Source organism: Rhineura floridana, chromosome 4, assembly GCF_030035675.1.
Source record: "Rhineura floridana isolate rRhiFlo1 chromosome 4, rRhiFlo1.hap2, whole genome shotgun sequence".
NCBI lineage: Eukaryota > Metazoa > Chordata > Lepidosauria > Squamata > Rhineuridae > Rhineura > Rhineura floridana.
Genome location: NC_084483.1, coordinates 67,382,655 through 67,389,106, shown reverse-complemented (window position 1 = coordinate 67,389,106; position 6,452 = coordinate 67,382,655). Strand labels below are relative to the sequence as shown.

General features: G+C 38.9%; 1 long non-coding RNA gene across 1 annotated transcript in view; it reads left to right on the top strand.

Moving 5' to 3' along the window:
- Window positions 1–2,248: 2,248 nt before the first annotated feature.
- LOC133384346 (uncharacterized) overlaps window positions 2,249–6,452 on the top strand; it is a 37,687-nt gene continuing 33,483 nt past the window's right edge. The window contains exon 1 of the long non-coding RNA XR_009762523.1: window positions 2,249–2,409. This is a non-coding gene — a long non-coding RNA (uncharacterized LOC133384346). The remainder of the gene's footprint in view (window positions 2,410–6,452) is intronic.

The following is a 6,452-nucleotide window of genomic DNA, read 5'->3' as shown; positions in this document are numbered from 1 at the left end:
ACTGCATCGCAAAATTTGAATAAGTGTGCATTTTGAAGGGCAACTGCGTTTCAGTTCTCATATTGTTTCGGAAAGTGTCAATCTACTTCAAATGATTCAGCTTTAAATGTGAACTGGATTGAATTTCTCCCCATTGCTAGCTGGAAATAAGTTCCATCATGTTCAGTTGGGGTTACTCCCAGGAAAGTATGCACAGGATTTCAGCCTAAATATTACAAAATCATTTCCACTATATCCCAGATTCATTTGAGCCAGTTATTAATTTGAGATTCTTCTTTGTTTTTCAATTCCCAAGCTAATTCAGCTATCTGAGTTATATCCGACATTAGTCATTTAGAGTTGACCCACTGAAATGTATGGACATGATTAAATTAGGACTACTAATTTCAGTGGATTTATCCCAAGTAGAATTTAGCTGGATACAATCTCTGTGTTTAAGTTTGTCCCTCCTTTTTAAAGAAAACATTAATTTATTGACAAGATCCATAAAACCATTCATAGTATTCTGCTCATGCATGAGGGTGTTTCAGTTTCTTGCTTCTGGTGGCAGCTTCCACACGCTGCTCAAAAAGCATCCCAATAAACTGAAGTCCTTCTAAACCATTAACCCATGAGGCATTAACCTTTGGGCTCCTCATAACTAAAAATACAAATGCTGCTTCTGGGAGGAAGGGGGGATATAAATCGAACAAATAATAAATAAATAAAATTCAATTTCAAATGTCAATATTCAAGTATCAATGTTTTACTAATTTAATTATACCCTTATTTGCTTTTTTAAAGATGTTAAGTACCTGACGACTTCAGATCCCATAGCTCCTGGAAGCTGGATATGAGCTGCGTTCACATCTGGAATCCAGATGTGGGGCGTACTTGTACACAGCAAGACCTCTGTGTCCTTCCCAATCCCTTCACACGTGCAAATAGAGGGTTGAACCCCAGTCCATATTAATGGATTTCAGTGCCTTAGTCTAGCTGGCTTGGTGTGTCTCACTGTGCGATCATATGTATCTTTACTCAGAAGTACCATTGTGTTCAATGGGGCTTCATCCCAGTGCCATCCTCAATGTCAAGATGGGATATGCATATTTTAAATAACCAAATTTAGCTTTGAGTTTTCTCCTTTTTCAGCATCTTGTCAAACATTGTTCAACACGGGACAGATATTAGAAAAAAGCCTGCACAAAACTTCTGGGATTACAGATGAAGAAACGTTCTTTACTTGCTGTTCTTCCACTGAACATCTGAAGATTGGAAGAGGGAAATACCATTTCTAGATGTATATGAAACTTAAAACAATCTTTGCTTGATGCTTCTTTGACAAATGGTGCCATTAAATTGTTATTTGTTTAAGTAACTTGGTTCAACCATAAGCAAGCATTTGTGAAAAAGAAATTATATCCAGAAGTATCTAGCTATTTCAGCCTTAAAATATCAAACCTCCATTACACACACCCCAGTATATCTGAGTCTCCTGACAATCCAAATGTCTTCTTGCATTTCCTGGGCCACATTTTGCTGTCTGTATTTAAGTCCTAATTATCCAACCTTTTCAATATTTAGACATCTTAGGAATTCTCCCTGAAATATTTGCATGAATGTTATTTTATAACATTCTAGTTTCCCTTCTCATGGATTGACATGCAAGAATGTTTTTTTCTCAGACATTTTGGTCAGCAGTTTAGTTTTCTCAGATGCCATGTTAAGGCCCTCAGGTAAATATTGAGAAAAATCATTAAATGCTAGGGATATTTAACAATGTATTATATCAGGGATGGAAAATTTACATTTTCTTTCAGCATTTCAGAAACATTTTAGAAGGCTCAAGTAATTGCTAAATGATGCACCTACCACAAATCAGAGCTGACTCTCCCCCTAAGCACTCTTTATCCTGACAAATCTTTTACTCATGTTTAAATTGAACAGCCCTTATAGATTTATTGTCCTAAAAGTCTCTGTCACCAGTCAAAATAATGCTATCACTTCTGAAAATATTTTCATTTTCTGGCGTGTACGGAGCTGCCATAAAATGGTGCTGACAACTCCATCTCTAATGTTCTACAAATCTTATCAAGATATATCATCAAAAAGCCACACAGGGTATATCCGGCCTCTGACAAACCTGAAGCATGGCCTGCCAGCTAAACAGATAAGGTCTGAAAAGTTGGCCAGTGAAAAGGTGATAACAGTAACAAGGATTGAATGCATGTACAATGTCACCTTTGGACAGCAGCAGGTTTCACCAGAGTCACTATGTAAGAGAGGCTGTTATTGAGACGACTACAGAGTATGTGCCTGGGAGCATTTAAGTCGCCACATACATGCTTTTTTCTTGGTACTGGGAAGAAGAAAGAGCAACACTGTGGAAATAAGAAGCTTTACTATAACTAGAAAATCCTTCAAGGAGGGGTAAGCTCTTCTGTTGATTAGATCAAATGCCAAAATGGTTTAGTGCAAAATAATATATGCAACTTCTTCTGGACGGCAGGGGATGATTATTTCCAAATTCCCTATCAAGATGTCCATCTTTAATGGGACATCTTACAAACACAGCAAAATTAAAATTATTACACATTAGACATAAGGCCTTATTATACTTGTTTTTTATTGTGAAACAAATGCACTTTTAAAAATTAATTAAAAAAAAGTTAATATATATATAGTCTATCACTTAAGGCTAAATAGATAATCCCTTGCTTCTTAATGATACTTTTCTCATACCATCCATTTTCCAAGCACTTCACTTTTACGGCTATCATAAGAGATTACGTTTTCTTACAGTTGCAGTATTTATTGTATAATGATTTACTTTCAAGGGTTTCACCATGATAGCTCTCCAACTTTGTTCCTTCCTGTATATCACTGTTCAGGGTCAAAAACTGGAGAAAGGGCTAGTCCCAGAGGCCTAACATATTTCACCAATGGAGACTCTGGCTTTTCACTTCTCTTTCTCTCCTCATCACTTTATGTTTAAAGTATAACAGATGTGGAAACATTTAAGGAAGGGGGGGGAGAACTAATTGAATTTCACATAACACAATTTAGCATTGTTTGAGGAAGTACCTAAATCAACACCACATTTTCCGAAAGGCCAAGCTGCTGCCTAATTAGAACACCAAACGTGTGACTAATTGGCCACACTTCCACCAAAGGCTCTGTTGCAGATGAACTGTTGCTTATTCATCTTAGCTAAACTTGGTCCAGTGGTTTGGCTGCAAGGTAACTGTGGCTTTTTAAATGAGCTGTGCCAAACATAAACTGGGGGTGGTGGTGAGGGGAAATGAGGAGGGAAGGGACAACAGAGAAAAACGCAGCAATAGTAGGAGAGCAAATCCACGTAAGAAGCAGGAGAGTAATCACACTGGTTACACTCTGGCAACACACTGAGGATTACCAGGAGATTATCAGCACATAAATTATTTGATACTCTGTAGCCTGTAATTGGGATACTTAAGTAGCCTGCTGTTTATTAAGCCTAAATCCATTGTCCTTTCTTTTTTTACTCTAGCATCTAATTAAAAAGTAACTTGATATTAAAGTGGAAGGGCCCATTTTGCCTAGCGCTTCCCACAGGCAAATCTTTTTACATGCGACGGGATGTTTCCTTTCTTTGTACACCCACACCCATCCTTTACAAGAAATAAAAATAAAACAGTATGGCAAGCATGTTGGAAGAAAAGAAGAACAGCACACCACGTTCATAATATTCGTCTGGAAGGGGGATGATGCCTTGGAAAAATTATACTGTATTCTTTCAGAAAGCCACAAACAACCTTATTGAAGCTTTGGAAAGTTTTGTTTTGAGGAATTATCAGTTTGAAATGAAATTTTCTGACAGTGCGATTGGAAGAGGTTGAAGAGTGGAGAAGTAACATTAGATGGTTTCATGAATATCTGCTAATTATACAGCTGTGAGAGTGGCTGTATACTATAGTCAGCATGGACTTTTTGCATTCCACAATGTTAAATTGAAAATACCACCATGCCATTTTGATGCTTCCCATGAGCTCATTTCAAAACAAAACCTTACAAAACTTATAGTCCTGAACTCAGAAATGCTTGCTTAACAACCCTCTCAATTTTCATGGTGATACACAAAACAGTCAGAAAGAACTGAGAGTTCAAAGTGTAAAAAGAGAGAGAGAAACACCAGGGCTCTTTTGGACTTTTTTTCTGTGAGTTCTCATAATTTATTGAAATTAATTAAAAATCAGCCATGTTCACAGAGTACCTGTAATCCCATTGCTGACATTGCTCCATACTCTGACCTCCATCTTCTGCAGTTTAAAAGATAAAAAAAATGCCTGGCTGATTTTTAATTAATTTAAGAAATTAAGCATTGAACTCAATGACAAGGCCAGGCATGCTCAGTAAGAACCAACTGTCAGTGTTCTAAAAGCCAGACTCATAGCTGCTGGGCTTGCCTAATCAGGGGGCCACACCCACGACAGACCTTTATTTCACTTTAGACAGTCATGGCTTCCCCCAAAGGATCCTGGGAAGTGTAGATTGTGAAGGGTGCTGAGAGGAGACTCCTATTCCCCTGACAGAGCTCCAGTGGCCAGAGTGGATTAACAGTCACCCACTCAGATTGAAGCTCTGTGCAGGGAACAGGGCATCTCGTAGCAACTCTCAGCATACTTCACTAACTACACTTCCCAGGATTCTTTGGGAGAAGCCATGACTGTCTAAAGTGAAATAAAGGCCTGGTGTGGATGTGGCCAGGGACAGTTTTGGTTTAAATTTGGGTGGGAGGCTACATGTGCCTGCTATAGAATAAAAAGGTGGGGGAAACCCTAAAAAGCAATGTTTGAACTGGAGTAAATCCCACTGAACTCAATAAGCATGCAAATGATCAGACCTGCTTTTCCCCTCCTTCCCCTCTCCTCTCCCTTCCTCCTCCTTTCTTCCTCTCTTCCTACTTCCTCCTCCCCTGCCCACTCCAGGCCTCCCTCCCCATGGTCAGTTTTACCTATCCTAAGCATGATTGCATCGGAGTAAATCCCACTGAACTCATGCCAATGATCAAACCTGCCCTCCTCCACCCTCTCCTGCCTGCTCCCCTCCCCTCCTCCCCTCCCCATCCCCTGTCGTCAGTGTCACCTATCCTAAGCATATATTGCAAGGGAATAAATTTCACTAAACTCAATAAGCATGCAAATAATCAATCCATTCTCAGCAAACTTGCACAGGATCCCATTTCTTACCTCCCGGATTAAAAAGCAGAGAAATTCAATAATAGGCAAAACAAAACCTTGCGGTTTAAGAATGTACCTATAGCCAACAGATATTTCTATCAAACTTTTAAAAGCAGGGAAATTGGGCAGCTATAGTGAATGCACCAGGGGAGCAGGAGACCTGGCCTCCTCTCTGAGATATTGTACTGCCCTACAAATTTGTCAAAATGCAAAGACCATTTGGGTTAGTTTCTCACAGTCCAATCCACTTCCTGTGTAGCTTGGAAGAATTTGGTAACATGCCTCTGAGCATATGGTGAGTGGTGGCATCTGCAATCAGCCCAAATAACAGAAACAAGTCATGTGCCGTGCTGATTTTGTTTTAGCAGGGAGGAAGCAACAATATTAAAACAGTTGACATAGTTCAGATAGTCACTTTAAATATGTTTCATTTACTTTGCAATTTTAATGAAATTTCCTATAGTACATCATCTTCTTTTGCTTCTGTTTCTGTGAATATGTGAAATACAGCAACACTTTGCAACACTAAAAATAAGCTCTAAAAACAATTGTGGAATAATGGCACTGACTGTTCTGCAGAATAGTTTCCAATGGACATGAGGAGTGTCTCAGTTTGCACAAGACAAAACAATGGGAGGTGAAATATTTTCTAGCAAAATTCTATGTTTTTAATTGACCATGCCCACCTTTCCTTACTTGGAGTAGTTTAAGCATAGCAGGATGAAAACATTCATCTTGGGCAAGCCAAGTTTGTTTTTTCCAACAGCTAGAGTCATTGGTTAAGTAGCAACATATTGTAATCAGTCTGATTTTACATCAAACTGCAGCTTCAAATTCAACTGTTAATGTACCCAAAATAGAAATAGAACATAACCTCCAATTTGAAACACAAAAAGCTGTCTTCACCATCATATGACACTGACCAATAAAAAGGCTTTGAAATTACTAAAAAATATATTTGACATAGATTTCTAGGATGAATAATGAGAGAAATATAATTTTCTAGGTTAGATTCTCTGTAGAAACAGTAGTACAGGCGGGCCACGCTTATACAGCCGGTTCCGTTCCGGACTGCCGCCAAAAAGCGGAAACTGCCGAAAAGCGGAACCCATTGAAGATAATAATCGCATTGCGCGGAAATGACACGAAAATGGTGCATAATGAGCAAAAACTGCCGTAAAAGCGGAACAAGCGCCTTAAAGCGGGGAGTTTCCCTACTTGAAAGCCACCACATTAGTGGAACGCTGAAAGGCG